Source organism: Eurosta solidaginis, chromosome 2, assembly GCF_040869045.1.
Source record: "Eurosta solidaginis isolate ZX-2024a chromosome 2, ASM4086904v1, whole genome shotgun sequence".
Classification (NCBI taxonomy): domain Eukaryota; kingdom Metazoa; phylum Arthropoda; class Insecta; order Diptera; family Tephritidae; genus Eurosta; species Eurosta solidaginis.
Window position 1 is genome coordinate 247064765 of NC_090320.1, and position 20339 is coordinate 247085103.

A 20339-nucleotide genomic window follows, 5' to 3' on the forward strand; every position below is an offset into this window, starting at 1 on the left:
TTAATTTACCAACAAGATAACGATCCGAAACATACATCAAAACAATGGAGCGTCCACCACAATCTCCCCATTTAAATCCCGTCGAGCTATTGTGGGAATAATTGACCGCGGTGTGGGTGATCTAAAGCCAACAAGCCTTCCTGACCTCTGGGATTGTTTTAACGCAGCGTGGAATAATATTCCATATCAAAGACTTCAAAAACTCATCGAAAGAATGTTGATATTGCACGCTGCATTCATCAAAGCAAAATGTAGCTATTTTCAATAACATCGCTTAAAGTGACATACTCGCTATTTTCTTATAAATTTTGATGGAACTTTCACTAAAATTCACTAAAAATTACTTCGGATCATAGAACTACGTTGAATGTACAAAACTACTGCGAATATGTGAGTAATATTTTAATGATAATGCAAAGAATTTACTGAAATTCCTTTAATTGGCAACCTTCTACTAACGTTCGAATCACCAAACTGTTGAATAAATAACTGCACTATTCAATAATGCAAAATGGCCTTTATTAAAGTACTTCACAATACTACTACTTCTGGACAGATAGCGTGCTTAAATCAAACTCATTCTGATTGCTCAGATTGCGCTCTTTTATACCATACTTTTAGACAACAGATGCACGATTTTATAGCTTCTCGCAAAGCCCATGCACGTGTATATGTGAGTGATACTTGCACAAATGATTGCATACTTTCGGCAGTATCTCAGATATATGCATGTGTTTGTACGTCTCTCTCCGCTGCGTGTACCTACATATGTGTAGACATAATGATTGATTCGTTTATGTAGATACAAATGACTGTTCGCTTTATTGTTGTTGTGGCTTCATTTACTTAGCATCAAACTAGTGATGTTAGTATCACTTTGTGTCACTAATATTCGTCACAATACGAGAAACTGACAAAAACAACTTTTTCATCTTGGTCTAATAATTTCCGACTGTACTGTAAGTGTAATTCTCTAACTAATAACAAATTTCACAAAATGTTGCCTTGCAATTTTGTATCCTCAAACTGAACCCCCATGGCGTATGAGTAGCACAAACGACTATATCGACTGTTAAGAGGTATATCACCCATTTCGTATGCGTTTTCCGAAAACGCCCTATCTCAGAAAATGTTTGAAAAACGCCGTATTTCGGAATTGGTTTAAAAACACCCTATCCGATCCAAAATTCCAAAATGTTGACAATAGGTGTTTTTGGAAAAATTCTGCGATAGAAATGGGACCTTTTTGAAACAATATCTTAAATAGGGTGTTCCTCATCCGAATTCTTAAATAGGCGAGTTCGAAACAATGTCTGATATAGGACATTGTTCAAACATTTTCTGAGATAAAGCGTTTTCGAAACGGTAGACGAAATAGGGTGATATACCACCCAACAGTCGATGTAGTCGTTAATGTTAATCATATTACATTACAAGATAGCCCAACAAACATGTCTAGCCGGTCAAATAAAGACCAATGTGTCATGTTGGTTGGTTGGTTGATGTGCTGCCCGAATACCAATAATCCGAGCCCAAGTAGCGCACGAGGAGTCATTTAATGCACATTTCTCCTGAAACCAATTGCTGCTGATTTCGTATTGCTTGTCGGTACTCCGTCCAAACCATTTCGGGCGAACAATGAACCTACTGATATCTTTCACAAAGCACTCAAACATTTCCTTAAGTTCAGACAGTATATACTGCCCATAGTTATAAACCTAATGTGTGCTAGAGCTGGCGACTGTTTCTTTTCTCCCGACCTCGCCGCAGCTCCGGCAAATGTTGTTAAAAGGGATCTCAATTCTCTCAGCATGCAGGCCAAGCGGTCAATGGCCCGTGATTGTGGCAGTGATCAAAAAGATTTCTTTCCTTGATATATTTAGAAGGTCCTCTGTTTTCTTACTGTCGTATATGGGCTCAGTTATCTTGCAGTTGTCCGAGGAGTGCCAGTTGGAGACTGCGAACTTTTTAAATCTGCTGTGTATGTTTCTTTTGATTTATGTAAGGGGACGTTGCATCTCGACCATCGTTGCAGCCTCCAACAGTGCCCCTGCCCTTGCAAGTGCGTCTGCCTTCTCGTTGCCCTCGATTTCCCTGTGACCAGGTACCCATATGTGTTATGTTTGTGAAGTTAATTGCGGCTTGAAGCGACCTCTTGCAGCTGCTGACGGCCTTAAACGAAGTGATGGGGAAGTTAAGCACCATTAGCGCTTCTTCGTTATCTGAATACGAGAGTACCGTACACGCCCTCCCTATTGCTAGAACTTTCGTTCGCAAAATGTGTCACAGTATTTTTAAAATATAATTACCTATTCATTTTTTTCCATGTAGGCGTTAGGATATATTTGTGTCTTGGTTTCTTGTAGAATGCCTGCAAAGTAGATAAAATTTAAATAAAATTTCAGTAAGCATTTTAGTTGATAAAATTGAATTTCCAATGAAAGATACTAAGAGGAGAAGTTTTTAAAGATATTTCATTTTTGTTTTTTTTTTTGTTTTTTGATAGGGTTCATAGTTGACTGTAGAAGCCCATATAACTGGGGGAAACTTCTGACCACCATATATGTATCAGGGAGTGGCCAAAGTTACTCTTTTTCATGCGGTTGAAGCTGCCCACTACTTCGGCTCAATTGCAGCCAAGTATCTCTTATGTAGCCACTAAACATCAACTTAGTGGTCAGTTAATATGAGAAGGCGACAACTTGCCTAGGCCACTTCGACTTAAAAGGTTAACAGCTAGCTGGCTTGGCTGCGTCCGATCAGCATAAGGTACTGCTGCAAGCTGCCGTCAATTAAGTGGCTCTCTATACAAACGGGTATAATAATATCTCAGGTGGGGGCCAAAAACATATATACAAATATTCATCAAGCTACATTTCTGTTCCTCGATCGAAATACATGCAATCAGATCGACCAAGTTGTGATAGATGGATGGCATGCATTCAGTGTTTTAGATGTAGGTACGACTCGAAAACGTAACATTGACTCGGATCACTATCCTAATGCAGCCTAAATATGCGCCTCTTCACAGTTTAAAAGAAGAAACAAAACATTAAGTTCCAAATGCTGCGATCGCAAAACCAGCCAATGATTTCTCATATCGACTCTCTCTCCTGATTTTTGAGAGCAGAAGTCAACCTGATGGAATGCAGGAATAGTGGAAGCATAGCTGTAGAGCACTCCGAACCGCCGAGGAAGAGAAAAACGACAACCATTAAAAGATAACTAAATTTGGTGAATAATTCTGCCTCACAACCGTAAAAGGACCAGAGTTAAGTTCGAACACAACAAGAGCAGTGTGTGAGCGCTACCGCGAGTTTAAAAAGAAAGAGCGACGTCTTTACTGGAAGCAAAAGGCAGATGGAGAAAGGCGTGAGTGCGCTGTGCTTAAGCTGCTAGCCATCAGGAACAACGCCGGCAAATTTAACCAAAAAATTCGGCGACCAGCTGAAGATTTTAAGCTCGGGGCAAACTTAAGTAAGGACATTTTTAGGACTTTTCCGGGATCAACTCTGTATCCAAAATAAAAGTTTGATTATTTTAAAAGGACCCAAGAATCCCCGGGAATAAACTTTACTTGGTGGACTATTGAGTCCCAATTACCACCTTACGTGAAAGCGCATATCCCTCTAACTCGCAAGCATCCGAAGTGTTACTATGCTAAATGTACTCACGGAGGACTGACTCTAGTAACAAGTCAATTTTCAAAAATTTTAGATATTTTGCTTTTTTTACCTTTACATTAAGTCGCTTTCATGTTTGTCCCCTCATTTCCATACGAATTTTTGACCCACGGAAAAGTTCTTTATTTAGACACTTGATACTTAGAACACAGTTCAGATCTGAGTGACATTACAATGCAAGTGAAAAAAATCCGCTAGGTAGCACACGGATCGAGATATACAGAAAATTAATGATAATGCAATATTTGATCCAAAAAATTCCGTTAGGTGGCACGCGAATCGATATAGTAAGAAATCAAATTTTAATTTGGGAATATTTCAATCCATTTTTAATTAACTTCCCCGTAACCTAAAGACTTGAAACTTGGCACTTAGTTAGAGGCCTGGTGACAATATAGCTTATAGACAAAAAAGTTCCGCTAGGTGCCGCGCTAGTCAAGATAACTGCAAATCCTTCAAAAACGGGGCGAATCTTGCGATCGATTTTCGAGTAACTTCCCGATGAGCTAGAGACATGAAACTCGGGCCGTAAGTCAGAACCCGATGACAATACAATATTTTATGCAAAAAATTCCGCTTTGGCGGATGGATAGAGATATTGAGAAAACTAGTTTTAAATTGTGAATATTTCAATCGACTTTTAACTAACTTTCTGGATTTCTAGAGACATGAAACCTGAAATATAGTTTAAAACTCGGTGACAGTGCAATGTTTGATCAAAAAAATTTAGCTACGTAACGCACAAGTCGAAATATTTAGAAGATTAGGCCATACCTTCATTGATAGCCTCCTGAGTGTTGCAGGTGTTGTAGAGTTCCACCTCGTTGAAGGTCCAGCTCAATGCACGTCCTTGCATACTTTTAGGCCCACGCGACTTTCACCACGATTCTTTTAGACATTCAGGCGTATGCGAATTTCACCACGATTTCCAGCTGAGCAAATTAAGTAGCTAACAAACGAGGTGGAGTTCTCTTGTTATGATGCGAGGTGGAATTCTGTTGTTTTCGCTAGTGTTGTCAGCGAAAATTCCACTAATTCTATTAAATCTTGCTATTTTGAACAAATAAATAAAGATAAGAATTTTCACCAAGGAATTGCTTCAATTACTAATCAAAGTTGCAATTGCCTTTTTGTAGGTAGTACTAAAAATTTGAAAATAAAAAGATGATAGAAAAATTTTAAGGACTACCTTTATATAAATGGACCGAAAAATAGAAGGGAATTTTTCCTTTAGAACAGACATAGTCTTATTGAATTTTGACTAAAAAACTTTAACAATATCTCTTGTAAAAAATTTAAAATTATAAAGGTAGAGTGCGTGTTTAAATTTTAAGTAATCAATTAGTTAATCCCAAGTACATGGTTTGCCTTAAATAGAAAGATTGCGCTCCACCTTTATAGTTTTAAATCCAAAAATTTTTTACAAGAGCTATTGTTAAAGTTTTTTAGTCAAAATTCAATAAGACTATGTCTGTATTAAAGGAAAAATTGCCCTCTATTTTTCGGTCCATTTATATAAAGGTAGTTCCCAAAATTTGTTTATAATCTTTTTATTTTAAATTTTTGTTTATTTTCTTACTAAAAAGTATTATCCAATATGCATTTTTTATCAGTTTTCCTCACAGATATGAAATTAAAATTAAATGCCTCTTTTTAATTGGCTTTTCATACATGGCAACTACATAAATTCATTCTGCCTAATTTGAGATATGAAGTTCGAGCAATCAGAAAGTTTGTTTAAATAAATAAAAGTGCAAACGCATTTCAAATTTAATATGAATATTTATTTCATCTTTAAATTGGTTTTGTTATCTCGGTATAAATATTTTGCACAAGCAAAGACTTTTCCCATTTACATACACACTCATGCTTGTATTTGCAATAATTTCGCTTCCCCTTGCCACAACAAACTGCTCGACCGTCAAGCGAGTTAATCTCTGCCATCGTTGTATGCAGCACAGAGCCAATCAAGCCACAACAAAACATACAACTGGATTTCTGTGCTGAAAAATATATATGAGGTATTCCATCCCATTTCGACCAATTTTGAATTCGACCCCTTTAGAATTGGCTGAAAGTTTTTCTTCTTTTTCTAGCTTACGAAAGACGTTTTTCAGAAGTTTTTCAAATTTTTTCATCCAGCTCAAAAAAAGTTATGAATTTAAAAAAAAACACCGTTTTTGTTTTCAAAATGCTATAACTTTTTCAAAAATTGACCGTTTGGGATCTTTTTTTTTTAATTTGTTTTTAAATTTACTTTTCGGAAAAAATTCAAAAAAAATTTTAAAGTTTTGTTTTGTAATTTTTCAGTTTTTCGAAATTTTTCGAATTTTGCCTTTTTTTTGTTTTTTTCTCATAAAAAACTTCAATCAATTCTGCAATCATTTTTCGAATTTCGCCCTTTTTTTCTCATAACAAACTTTAATCAATTCTGCAATCATCCACACTAATACCGGAGTGGGCCGAGAATTTTTTTTTTTTATTTAATTGAAAAAAAACTTTAAAAATTTTTTTTGTATTTATGATTTAATCGGGGATTGCCCGTATTGCTTTTTTAAATGTATGAAAACATTTATTTGAAGCAATTTTTTAATTTTATAATTTATTTAATAATTTAGGAAAAATTTAAACAACGTGACATAAAAATATTTAAAACTTATTTTGAGTTGGAAAACGGTGTTTTTTTCAAAATGCTATAACTTTTTCAAAAATTTACCGTTTGTGATCATTTATTTTTTTTAAATATGTTTTTAAATATACTTTTTGGAAAAAATACAAAAAAAATTTTTAAGTTTTTTTTTTTTTCAAAAAAATTCTCGGCCCACTCCGGGATTAGTAGGGATGATTGCAGAATTGATTGAAGTTTTTTATGAGAAAAAAAAGGGCGAAATTCGAAAAATCTCGAAAAACTGAAAAATTACAAAAAAAAAACTTTATTAATTTTTTTGAATTTTTCCCGAAAAGTACATTTAAAAACAAATTTAAAAAAAAAAAAGATCCCAAACGGTCAATTTTTGAAAAAGTTATAGCATTTTTTAAAACACAAACGGTGTTTTTTTAAAAATTCATAACTTTTTTCGATTAGATGAAAAAATTTGAAAAACTTCTGAAAAACGTTTTTCGTAAGCTAGAAAAAGAAGAAAAACTTTCAGCCAATTCTAAAGGGGTCGTGTTCAAAATTGGTCGAAATGGGATGGAATACCCCATATACAAAAAAAATTTAAAACGGCTTATCAGCTACCGCAATAAATGCATCGAAAAGATAAACATAAAAAATGAGATTTGTAGCATTTGGGTCGAGCGTGATGCGAACGTCAGGTGCAAGCAATTTTCACCTGACACACTAACAACAATCTTCCAATTTGTTAGGAAGTTCGTGTAGAATATGATTTTCGATTTAGGTTGAATTTTTAGATGTCAGCAGCACATTGTGTGTATGTTTTGTTGGTTTTCGTAAGCTACGTGTTTTTTGGTAGGTATTGTTGTTGTAGCATTTTCCAATTTGAGCAGAGCTACAAATGTTGCACAATGGCATGGAAATTTTGCAATAGGCCTTTGTTGGTTTACGCGGTCGGAATATTTTGAAGTTTTTGCACAACTGCCTATATATGTGTACATATTTGATGGATTTTGCTAGATTTAAATGAAGCTAGCGCACCACCAATATTTATTATACACAGCGAGAAATTCGTCCAACATAATGACAAAAAATTAATGATGCAAAACAGGCGTGAGTATCAAATGCTCTTGGAGGCTGATGTGTTAAATTCAGAGATTGCTTTTAACGGCTAACCAGAAAAAGCAATTTGGCTTATTGCGAATAATAACCGTTTTTCAAGCACAAAAGGCTTTCTCAGTGAGATATGCTAATTTTTAATATTTTTTTTTCAGTTTTTTACAGTAACTAAAGCACCCGTACCAAAAATATTGCTTTATCCGGTGGGAAGCTAGGTTTTAGTGGGTAGCCATTAAAGGAATAAGGGGATCCCACACTCACATCGTCCTGCTCCACGAAGCCCAAACAAAAAAGTGAATGCAACGCCTGCGCTTAAGAACAGTTTGGATAAGGTTTTCCCAATTGGCGTTCTTCTTTTAAAAACTATAATTAATTGAAAAACGTTTTTTTTTTTTTTCTGTTTGAAATTTAAAATATTTTATTTCATTTGAATTTGAATTGAAAAAAAATAAAAAATCACCATATATGTAATAATCTTATATTGCTACAAAAGGCCTAGGTATATTCCCAAACATCAGAATGCCGATATACATAGTGCTGTTTAAACGTTTTTGTTTTTGTATTCAATAATCAAATGTACCTAAACTTAAATTTTTTATTGTCACACTTATGCTGCTACAATCACAAACATTTTATAGGCTGTCTTGTTTTGACTTCGACTTCAAAAGCCATTGCGAGAATTTTCTGCTAGTAATATAGGAGTATTACCTATACGAATATCATAAACGGCCGCCGTGGTGTGATGGTAGCGTGCTCCGCCTACCACACCGTATGCCCTGGGTTCAACTCCCGGTCACAGCAACATCAACATTTTAGAAATAAAGTTTTTCAATTAGAAAAAAATTTTTCTAAGCGGGGTCACCCCTCGGCAGTGTTTGGCAAGCGCTCCGGTTGTATTTCTGCCATGAAAAGCTCTCAGTGAAAACTCATCTGCCTTGCAGATGCCGTTCGGAGTCGGTATAAAACATGTAGGTCCCGTCCGGCCAATTTGTAGGGAAAATCAAGAGGAGCACAAGTCAAATTGGAAGAGAAGCTCGGCCTTAGATCTCTTCGGAGGTTATCGCGCCTTACATTTATTTTATTATTTAAACAAATGAGCCAAGATCTAGCATTCCGGAATTGTTGTATTTGTAATCGAATTTGAAAAAAAAAATTTGATCCCTAGAATATGATTTTCACAGAGCAATGGGCGATTTTTTTGCCTCCCCACAATTCGACCCGCCCTACTATATATACAACCAATCTCATCCATTTTTTCAGACAACAATATGTGCAATATACGAAAGCATATGGTGATATTTGAAGCTTCAATCTGATAAATTGAGGAAAATATGACAAAAATCCTCTTTTTCTGAAAAATCGGTTGTATGGAGGAGATATGCTATAGGGGTCCGATCCAGCCGGTTCCGACAATTGTCTAATGGACACCTAAATACACCCGTTTACCAAATTTTATCAAGATATCTCAAAAATTGAGGGACTACTTTGCATACAAACAGACATACCGACAGACGGATATGGCTAAATCAACTCAGCTCTTCATCCTGACTATTTCGGTATACTTAATGGTGGGTCTATCTATTTTCCTTTAAGGACTTTCAATTTTGAGATTCGTGCCAAAGTTAATGTACCATTTCATTTTCATGAAAGGTATAAAAAGTTTAACTCATTCTAAAAAAGTTTTATTTGACTTGAAAAAGGTCTCACTTCAATAGAAAAAAAATCTCACTCCATTTGAAAAAAAAAATTGGATCTGGTTTGATTTGAAAGAAGTTTCATTTGATTCGAAAAAGGGTTCACTTGATTTGAAACAAGTTTAGTTTAATTTGAAAAAAGTTTCATGTGATTTAAAAAAAGTTTCACTTGTTTTGAAAAAAACCCATTTGATTTTAAAAAAATTTTACTTGATTTGAAAAAAAATTTATTTGGTTTGAAAAAAAATATAGTTTGAAATAAGTTTAATTTCATTTGAAAAAAGTTTCATTTGATGCGAAAAAAGGTTCACTTGATTTGAAACAACTTTCATTTGATTTGAAAAAAGTTTCATTTGATATAAAAGAAATTTTGACCTGATTTGAAAAAAAATTCCATTTGATTTGAAAAAAGTTTCATTTGATTTGAAAAAAATTTTCAACTGATTTAAAAAAAAATTTCACTTAATTTGATTTGAAAAAGTTTCATTTGATTTGAAAAAGTTTAATTTCATTTGACCTGAAAATGCTATAACCCATTTTCCACTTTGAGTTTGGTGTGATCTGCTTTTCCCCATAAACTTATATCCATTTCCTTGTTAGTAGCTTACTCATGTAAATAAATATTGTCTGCTTCGTACCAGCATCTAAAACGGAGCGTGTGGCCACGTATTTGGATCCGCTGAATTTCATTTCCGTGATTATTTACGTACTTGAACAAACACATAACCTTTTCAAAACTCATAAGTTTTTCAATCACAATTGCTGGCTTTAAAATAATAAACTTTTATTGAAGCAAGCAAAGTCATAAATTTTCTAATATTTTGCACATGGATTTTATGCGAAGTTTATGCATGAGTCAAGAAATAATTTTTATTACTAATATTTGTAGAGCTTTAAAGAAAGCAAAGCTGGATAAACAATGGACTTATGCAAATGCCGCTGTGATATTCTATAGAGGAAAACTAGTTATATTCGTTTATGCTTATATAAGGTAGGAATTTAAAAGAATTTTTTTAATAAAAAATCAGTTGTTAAAGTAGAATTGATAGATGTTAACAGACACAAGTCATATTAGACACTGGTCATCATATTTGTATGCTATGTACAGACCTGTAAAGAAAAAGTACCAGTACAAGTACAAGTATCAGTACCTCAGTACTTCGAAAAATGAGTACAAGTATAAGTATCGAGGTACTGGTACTTGAATTGTTGAAGTACAAGTAAAGTACTTGTAAGTACTTTCGAAGTACTTTGATAGGTATTGAACGGTTTTGAAGCGGATCAACCAGCACCCTTACGATCACCTAACTTTGACAAAATGGTTGAAGAAGAGTTTTCAGGTATTTTAATGATACATCAACAGATTTCAATATGCTTCAGAGTTATCCTCTTATGAAGGACCTATCACTCAAAATGAATACGCCCTCAGCTTCCTCCGACCCAGTAGAGTGTTTATTTTCCTTAGCAGGCATTGTTTATAGTCCTAGAAGGCAATCAATCAAGGACTTTTCGTTTGAAAAACTAGTACTAAAGAAGGCAAACACAAAACTACTTTAATATTGTTAGCTGTTGTACAATTTATACTTATTTTATATGTTGTTTTACTTCTTGTTGCTTTCTAATACAAATATTACTCATATTTTGATTTTCCATTTATGAATCAAACTGACATATTTTATGAGAAAATGTTCTTTCCTGTACTTGCAAGTATTTCGGATTCGAAGTACAAGTACTGTAGTAGTAATACTTTGTACTTAGATTTGAAATACTTGAGTACTTGTACCTATTTGGTACTAGTACAAGTATGTACTCTGTACTTTACAGGTCTGGCTATGTAGGTATGTACCACAGAAGTTATTATAGCAATAAATTTCTTGTCTCAAGCACGCAACATATTGTCTAGTAGTACTCGGCATTCAAACTATGCAAATATTTGAATAAGAAAAAATGGATTAAACTCTTATCTAATATATGTTTTAGCAACGCAAATAATCACAAAATTATTCACATACGTATGTACATATATAGTGGCCTTGAATAGATAAACATCGCACGCCGCCTGTGCTCCTGCCACTCTCTCGGGCACACGTTCCACAAAACTGTTACGCCCTAACAACAATATAAAGCTGAGCAGAGAGAACCACAAATAATATTGTTTTTAAACCAGAAGCGTATAGAAATATTATTTTAAATTTTATACTCAGCGTGCTTTGCACATAGAGTATATCTACTTTGCTAACATAACGGTTAATCGTAACGGCACAAACTTATCGTATATATAGACTTCCATATATCAGGATGAAAAAACGAATTGCTATAAGGGTTCCTTGGGGGCATCTTGCCCCGGGCACCACTCAGAGGTGCGCCAAATGGTCCGCAAAGCAGAACTTCGTTTAAGTTGTATTTTTATTATCTAGCTAGACAAAACCACTATGGAAAGTATGTGGCAATGAGGTTAGTTGCTTCTTATATCGTGACGAAGACCATATATGAAAATCAGTCTTTATAAAATGACCAAAGAAAGGTATATTTTTCTGCAAAATTTTTACACAATATTTGTTAAAGCCACTATGACTCAAGTTTTATAATATACCAACGATCCTGCTTCAGTCTGAAGTATGTACGGCGAAATTTCAACTTTTATAAAATGACGAAAGTCTGGCAGTCACGGGCTCTTCGACTATTATAACAGATTTCTGGAAAAAAAGTTCTATACTAATGCGTGCATATGTATATCCGGAACACTTGCGACAGGTTTTGGAATAATTGAAAGTACATATCTTTTTTTCTAAAGTTCAGCGTTACGATAGAAATTATTAAAAAATTATGTAACAAAAACTGTCAAACGTGAATCTGGAACACGATGGAGTGCTAGAATACAAGCGGTTAGCTTTATCGTCGATGGGCTAGAGAATGTAGTAGAATACTTAGAACAATTAGCAGAGGACACTAACACCACAATTGACACCTGAACCGAAGCTACGGTTGTGTTGCAAAATATACTAAATTTTAGTTTCATAACACTAGTTCATTTCTGTTATGAATCTTAAGGAAGATACATCGTGTGCAGATCAGATTTCAAGATCCAGGGATGAATTTTAGAGAAGCGTATCATGATCTAAAATCATTAGCGACTGAACTATCGGGAATTCGAGACACTCTCTCTGAAGAAGAAATAGAAAGAAGGAAGTCTCTTTGTGAAAAATGGGATATTTACTATATGTAAAACAAGTAAGAAGACGCCACAATACGCCCCGACAATCGGCTAGAGATGTTGGTCTTTCCACAGAAAGTGAAATTTCTCGATCGTTTCCAACAAGAAATACGTACAAGATTTATACGACTAAATGACCTTAATTTAAATTTGGATTTCTCTTAGACGTTGGAAATTTGTTAAAGAAGAATAATAACGACTTAAAAAAAATTTTTAAGAACTTGGATGAATTTTATAATACAGATTTCAGTGGAACAGTACTTGCGACTGCAAAATTTTACTTCGCAATAAAAAATAAATTGAACCTCAAACTCCGTTAGAATTACTTACGTTTATAATCTCGTATGGAGAAGATGTTTTTCCAATTTTTTTTGTCCAAGAAAACCTCACTACGCCACTGGGGACCTACTTGTTTTATGCCGACCCCGAACGGCAAAGCAGATGACTTTTCATTGGGAGGATTTTAATGACTGAAATATACTCCGAGTGCTTTCAAAACACTGTCACAGGGCAACCATCCTTAGAAAAATGTTCTTCTAATTGAAAAAACTTGTTTCCAAAATGTTGATGTTGTTTTTCCCGGGGCGTTAACCCAGGCTCTACGGTATGGTAGGTGGAGCACGCTACCATCACGAGGAATGCTTCGAGAAAAAATTTACGAATTCCTTTAAGGACCACGTCCACTTTTATATAAAACGATTTTCAAAGGAGCTTTATACCAATGGTATTTCTTTTCCCAAGTGGATTTATAACAATAAATGGGAAAAACTTCAAATTAAAAAAATGGGCGTGGCACCGCCCCTTTTATGACTAAGCAATTTTTTATGTTTCGTCCCTAACTCGAAGAAAAATTAACGGATCCTGATAAGATTGGTTACAAAAATTTTCATTATAGTAGGCAATATTTTTAAGAAAAATTTACGAGATCGGTTTAAGACCACGCCCACCTTTCTTTAAATATATTTAAAAGGGTCGTATACTAGAATAATAAGCTATATCTTAGCGAAAAATAGTTTCGCCCAAACTTAAATTCCCTTACTTTTATGGGAACAGTTTGTGTTTAAAATATGCCTCAGTAGGATTAGAAAAGTAATTTGTCTGAAATGAACTGCACAATTGAAACTCACGCTGAGTATATAATGCTCAATTACACCCGAACTTAGACATTATTAATTGTTATATTTAATTTTTGCACATACATACTTACAGCAGCGACCTGGAAAATAATAGTGCCGTTTTTAATCAAATTTAGTCGAATATATTTTTTTGTTTATTTCGAAAATTCTGCTAAAAATTTTTCAACTAAAACTAGGCATACATACATCGAACTCGTTTTGGAAAAAAATCGAAAAATCGAAAAAAACATTTACAAAAAATTCTCACTTTTTATTTACAGTTTTCACAACTCTTCTGAGTATGCAGTTTTGTAGGCCAGTCAATTTTAACCTCACAAAAAACAAGGTAGAGGTCTCTTGAAATTCGCATTGATTATTTTTTCCAAAGCGTGTTTCAGATAACTTAAAAAAAATAAAGCATTTCACGTGGAAGGAAAAAATATAGAACACGCTTCGGAAAAAAAATTCCCAAAAATCTATACAAACTCTAAGATACTTATAACATAAGCTTTTTAGACTAAAAAAGAATACAGGTAAGTTCAGATAAAAATTTCGAAGTTTTCATAAAATTTTTCGAATCTTTTCAAAAATGTTTTTGACTGCTTATCGAAAATAAAAAAAAATGAATTTTCTTGATGAAATATGATATAAATTCGCACTGCTATTTTTTTATCCGCTGCTGTATGTAGAAACTTACATAAACAATCATTTTGGTGTAACATTTTTATGTTTATTTCTTATTTTTGTTTTTTTTTTTTTGCGCTTGTTTAACAAAAACTAATAAAAAAATTTAAGTTACATTCAAATCAGCGGCTGCGAAAGTATTTCAAAAGATAAGCATTGAACACAAAGACTTATTTGTTTTTTTTTTTTATGATTTCATTTCAATAACTAATAAAATAAATACAATAAAGCCCTCATAGCTAGTGATAGAACGATACGAGTACTGAGTGAGTAGTATTGATACTTTTCCAAAAAGCACTCGGGTATTTTGTACTCCATGCGTTTTTTTGAAGTACTGAGTAGAATATCGATAATTTACCTCGATACTTTTCCCCGATACTTTATCAGGAGCCGATGATCTACAGGTTTAAGATAAACAAAGTGCAGTCCACTAACCCATAACTTGAGCATAAACTAAGATCGCCGGCGTTGCGGTAAAAGCTCCGCATTTAACTTAAGCCGAATTCTTGATAATGGTGAAGTGGGCGACGATTTCTTGCTGTTATTGTTATATTAACAATAGAGTGGTATCAATACTGATGGTCCTTGGCCGGTTATAGATCCAGTACGTTGCGATAACAAGCACCATTTAGTTGCTAACCCGACTATCACGAGAACGATTAATATAACCACATTAAACCTTCGAAGCAGAAGAAATATGGGAAATATGGCCCTTGCTTTCATATATTATGTGTATATATAGATCCGACAGTTTCAATCTTAACAAAATTTTTAAAATATGGCGCACGTTTTATTTTGAACTGATTCAACTCAACATTTTTATTTTTTGAGGTATTATGACAGACCAATATAACCAACTGACGAAATTATGCGGACATTTATAGAATACTCAAAAAGACCAAAACAGGGAACATAAATAAGTAATATCCGAAGAGATTTTAGACTGAGCTTCTCCTCCAATTTGCACCGTGCTGCTTTTTTAATTTGTTCTACAAATTGGCGGGATGGGACCTACTTGTTTTTTCCGCATCAGAAAAAAGTTTCTTCACTTTTGATAAAAAATTCCGAAGTACTCACTTGGATCGAGTATACTCGATACCTTTTACTGAGTATGAGTACTAGCATCGACACTTTTTTTAAAAGTTCTATCACTACTCATAGTTGAGTATCATAATAATAAATAAATTAGTTTATTACTCTATGTCATATCAAAGTAATGAAATTTCACATCATCTAACATGTGGTGTGACATAAGGGCAACGGGAAAATGATGAACTAACGTTATAATTACTATAAATGGACATAAGATCAATTGACCTTAAGATCACTTCAATGCGCCAGAAGGTCAATGACTTTTATGGCATCCCTTAACGCTTGACATTGTCGAGGTTTCGGTTGACCTAATAATTTCGGGAAAGACATCATAACTATATTCATGCAAAAAAGTTCCACAGGATTGGTTGAGCGTTTAGTAGGATATTTCTTCTTATTTCAAAGGAATTCTACGGGCCCAGTTTTTTATTCGCCTTTACATTGCAATGAAAGCAGATTTGGGAAAAGTAGCACCGCAGGTCAAAAATTGGAATAAAGAAATGCCGGGTTTCGTATTTCAAATTCTCTTTTAACTTTTAGTTGAATAAGTCTTATATCAGAGAATAGCTCATTGAGACAATTTCTTATCCGATTTTTCACTAATATGGGACCAAAAATTTCCTTTCAAATGTAACTAATAAAAAGTAACATATATTCAAAATTTCAAAACATAAAGGTTCGAAATAAAATAACTGACCTTATGGCCACTTGTTCAAAAACGAATTGACTTTATGACCAGTTCGGAAAAGCACGACAGTCATTATGTCAATATCGTTGACATTGCAACGATTTGGAATTTGATGATATGACCATTTCCAATGGTCATTAACTGAACTAACTTTGTGGCCATTTGAAGTGGTAATACTCTTAACCCTATATATGGTTCTGTCTTCAAGCTCGTTTAGTTCTGAACGGCTCAGAGAGGTCATTTTCAATCCTGACATATCGGCATATACGCAACTCCTTTTCGCGCTGTCGAAGGCGGCTTTAATATCGAAAAGAGGTGATATGTGTCAATTATTCTTGCACTGGTTACTCCAAGATATGAATCATTGTAAAAAGCTGCTCTTTGGTAGATTTATCAGGTCTGACGCCGAACTAATAAGGTACAAACAGCTGATTCACGGTGGGTTTTAATTTCTCGCACAATACTTTGACACGCCCGCCGATGCGCCGCAATAGTTGGCGCAATTTGCAGTATCCCTTTTTTGAGGAATCGGTAAAGAAACAGTTACAATCCAATCGTCGCGCATTCCGTCCGACCATATTTTGCATAGAAGCTGATGCATGCGCCTTACCAACTTCTAGCCGCAGTCTTTGAATAACACCGCAGTCAATCCATCAGCGCCGCAACCTTGTTGTTGTTTAATCTGGTTATTACAATTCTGACTTCGTCATAATCGGTTGGGGGCGTTAATTCCATCATCATCGATTGCGGTAACGTATTCATCATCCCTGTGTGGTACATCGATTTCTCCATTAACGAGAGCAGAGAGGAGTTCCCCTCAGTACCATGTGGACATCGGCTACAAGGTCGCCGTTTTTTTTCTTACAGGAGTTTGCTCCGGCCTTAAGATCCTCCATTTTTCGTCGAATTTTCAGGTAAAAAAACATAAAATAAGAATAATGTAAAACTCTTCACCAAATCCAAGAACAGCTGAAAACCTAATTGACCCACAATCGTCCCATGATTTCCACAGAGCCAAAAAAATTTATCTCACTTAGCTTTCATAGTATTTCAATTAACATGTAAAATTTCACAGATTTTCTTATCTTCACTTGACACAGTCGCACAACTTTCGTAGCTAAAATTTTTCATGCAAAATAAACGAAACAAGTAAGGAAGGTTAAGTTCGGGTGTAACCGAACATTACATACTCAGTTGAGAGCTATGGAGACAAAATAAGGGAACACTACCATGTAGGAAAATGAACCTAGGGTAACCCTGGAATGTGGTTGTCTGACATGTGTATCAAATGGAAGGTATTAAAGAGTATTTTAAGAGAGAGTAGGCCATATTTCTACTGATGGACGCCACTTAGGGATATCGCCATAAAGGTGGACCAGGGCTGACTCTAGAATTTGTTTGTACGATATAGGCATCAAATGAAAGGTGTTAATGAGTATTTTAAAAGGGAATGGGCCTTAGTTCTATAGGTGAACGCATTTTCGAGATATCGCCATAAAGGTGGAACAGGGGTGACTCTAGAATGTGTTTGTACGATATGGGCATCAAATGAAGGGTGGTAACGAGTATTCTAAAAGGGAATGGGCTTTAGTTCTATAGGTGAACACCTTTTCGTGATATCGCCATAAAGGTGGACCAGGGGTGACTCGAGAATATGTTTGTACGATATGGGCATCAAATGAAAGGTGTTAATGAGTATTTTAAAAGGGAGTGGGCCTTAGTTCAATATGTGGATGCCTTTTCAAGATATCGCCATAAAGGTGGACCAGGGGTGAATCTATAATGTGTTTGTGCGATATGGGTATCAAATTAAAGGTATTAATGAGGGTTTTAACAGCGAGTGGCCCTTATATGTATATGTGAAGGCGTTTTCGCGATATCGACCAAAATGTGGACCAGGGTGATCCAGAAAATCATCTGTCGGGTACTGCTAATTTAATTATATATGCAATACCACGAACAGTATTCCTGCCAAGATTCCAAGGGCTGTTGATTTCCCCCTGCAGAACTTTTTCAGTTTCTTCTACTTAATTTTACATAGTTTTTTCTAAAGTTATATTTTGCGTCAATAAACCAATCAAATTACCATATTTCATCCCTTTTTTCGTATTTGGTATAGAATTATGGCATTTTTTTCATTTTTCGTAATTTTCGATATCGAAAAATTGGGCGTGGTTATAGTCGGATTTCGGCCATTTTTTATACCAAGATAAGGTGAGTTCAGATAAGTACGTGGACTAGGCTTAGTAAAGATAAATCGGTTTTTGCTCAAGTTACCGTGTTAACGGCCGAGCAGAAGGACAGACGGTGGACTGTGTATAAAAACTGGGCGTGGCTTGACCCGTTTTTCCCATTTTCACAGAAAACAGTTACTGTCATAGAATCTATGCCCCTACCAAATTTCAGAAGGATTGGTAAATTTTTGTTCGACTTATGGCATTAAAAGTATTCTAGACAAACTAAATCAAAATGGGCGGAGCCACGCCCATTTTCAAATTTTCTTTTATTTTTGTATTTTGTTGCACCATATCATTACTGGATTTGAATTTTGACCTAATTTACTTATATACAGTAAATATATTAAATTTTTTGTTAAAATTTGACTATTAAAAAATTTTTTTTTAAAAAGTGGGCGTATTCTTCATCCGATTTTGCCAATTTTTAAACAGAACATATATAGTAACAGTAGAAACGTTCCTGCCAAATTTCATCGTGATATCTTCAACGACTGTCAAATTACAGCTTGCAAAACTTTTAAATTTCCTTCTTTTAAAAGTGGGCCGTGCCACGCCCATTGTCCAAAATTTTTCCAATTTTCTATTTTGTGTCATAAGGTCAACACACCTACTAAGTTTCATCGCTTTATCCGTCTTTGGTAATGAATTATCGCACTTTTTCGGTTTTTCGAAATTTTCGATATCGGAAAAGTGGGCGTGGTTGTAGTCCGATTTCGTTCATTTTAAATACCGATCTGAGATGAGCACCCAGGAACCTACATACCAAATTTCATCACGATACCTCAAAATTTACTCAAGTTATCGTGTTAACGGACAGACGGACGGACGGACGGACGGACATGGCTCAATCAAATTTGTTTTCGATACTGATGATTTTGATATATGGAAGTTTATATCTACATATCTCGATTCCTTTACACCTGTACAACCAACCGTTATCCAATAAAAGTTAATATACTCTGTGAGCTCTGCTCAACTGAGTATAAAAACAAGTAAGACAGTCTAAATTTGGTTGAAATCAAACATTATATGCCCAGCTGTGCACTTGAAATGCTGTTGTTGTTTGCTTTGTGTAGCGGCGCAATAATACATATGTATACGGTCCTATTATGAACTCATTTTCGTTCAAAAGAAGCAAAAAGGATACAGAGGCCAATGAACATGAGGGGGTAAAAATACAGCTTAACAGTTGTAGCTACACTGAAATAAATGGTGCTAGTAAAATCAACAAATCGGTTCTGTTCTTCTTGACTTAACGGAGATTCGGTGAAATTGATCGAATTACGGTTAATTCGACCGAGTTCTTTGTCAAGCTAACAAATTAGTTTAGTCATTTCAACAAAAGAGAAATTGTCGCTCTTAATTTAACAAAATTCTGTAAAATTGACAGATTCCAAATCTATCCAACTGATTTTTATGTTAACACAACTGGTCTCACTGGTCATTTCAACAGCGATTAACAGTCAATACGTGAGCAAATTTCAAAGAGAATTTTGCGCTCACTGTGCTCTTTACTTTGTATTTATGACGATGGTGCCACTTGTTAAAAAAGAAAACACCAAAATAAGAAAACCATCAAATCGAAAAAACACAAGAACATGGGGAAAACAACAAAAACTAGTATTTCAGCTATCAATACAAAACGAAAAACCCTTTTTTGAATTTACTGTGCAAAAAATTATAAGATACCGGGACACCTATTTATAGGGTACAATTTTGCATCTTCTCCTCCAAGCGAAATCCAAAATTGCACCCTCTTGTTGCAAAAGTTTTGCTTGAAGGAACAGGATTATTCCAAAGTTAGTAACATTTTGTTCAAGTTTTTACGAATTTTCACTGACCCGAACGAATCTAATAAGATAACAAAAAACATCCTTTTTTAATGTTGATGTTTCCGACAAAATAAGAGTTTGAGTTGTTTTGGAATCGTTTCAGCTTAAAGTGTTACGAAAATTAAACTTACAGAATTACATGTAAAGTTACTCCAGTGGTGAATTACCTTCCTGCGATTTGATTCTTTACTTTTCTATAACTTAAAAGTTCTCTATTTAAAATGTTATGTCAAACATTTATACTACAAGTTTTGTTTGAAACAATCAAGTTTGGCAACTACATGCGAGAGAAGAAATTGAGAATGAGCTGAGCTGCAACTGAAGAATTGAGAATCAGTTTTGTGACTACTTTTTTCATTTCTAT

The 20339-nt window shown here is 34.6% G+C and overlaps 1 protein-coding gene across 8 annotated transcripts in view; it reads right to left on the reverse strand.

Moving 5' to 3' along the window:
• The window catches only part of LOC137240791 (calmodulin-lysine N-methyltransferase), a 244633-nt gene that overhangs the window by 139428 nt on the left and 84866 nt on the right, over positions 1 to 20339 (reverse strand). For 7 of the 8 annotated variants that reach the window (XM_067767537.1, XM_067767534.1, XM_067767540.1 and 4 more), the window contains exon 2: positions 2310 to 2371. The gene's annotated coding sequence lies outside the window, so the exon portion shown is untranslated. Of the gene's footprint in view, positions 1 to 2309; positions 2372 to 4457; positions 4580 to 20339 lie in introns of those variants that run through there. The other variant, XM_067767538.1, reaches the window with a different exon arrangement.